We start from the raw sequence: 346 nt of genomic DNA, 5'->3' as shown, positions 1-346 counted from the left end.
ATCCTCATCCTATCCTCTTCCTTATCCTCATCCTCATCCTCTTCCTTATCCTCATCCTCATTCCCGTCCTCATCCTATCCTCATCCTCATTCTCGTCCTCATCCTCCTCCTCATCCTCCTCTTCATCCTATCCTCATACTCATCCTCCTCCTATCCTCATTCTCATCCTCATCCTCATCCTGGCCTCATCCTCATCCTCTTCCTCGTCCTCATCCTATCCTCCTCCTCATCCTCATCCTGGCCTCATCCTCATCCTCTTCCTCGTCCTAATCCTATCCCTATCCTCATCCTCGTGCTCATCCTATCCTTATCCTCATCCTATCCTCATCCTCTTCCTCAACCCCAT

This window comes from Lupinus angustifolius, chromosome LG20, assembly GCF_001865875.1.
Source record: "Lupinus angustifolius cultivar Tanjil chromosome LG20, LupAngTanjil_v1.0, whole genome shotgun sequence".
In the NCBI taxonomy this organism is placed as follows: domain Eukaryota; kingdom Viridiplantae; phylum Streptophyta; class Magnoliopsida; order Fabales; family Fabaceae; genus Lupinus; species Lupinus angustifolius.
Note: the sequence above shows the minus strand (reverse complement) of the source record.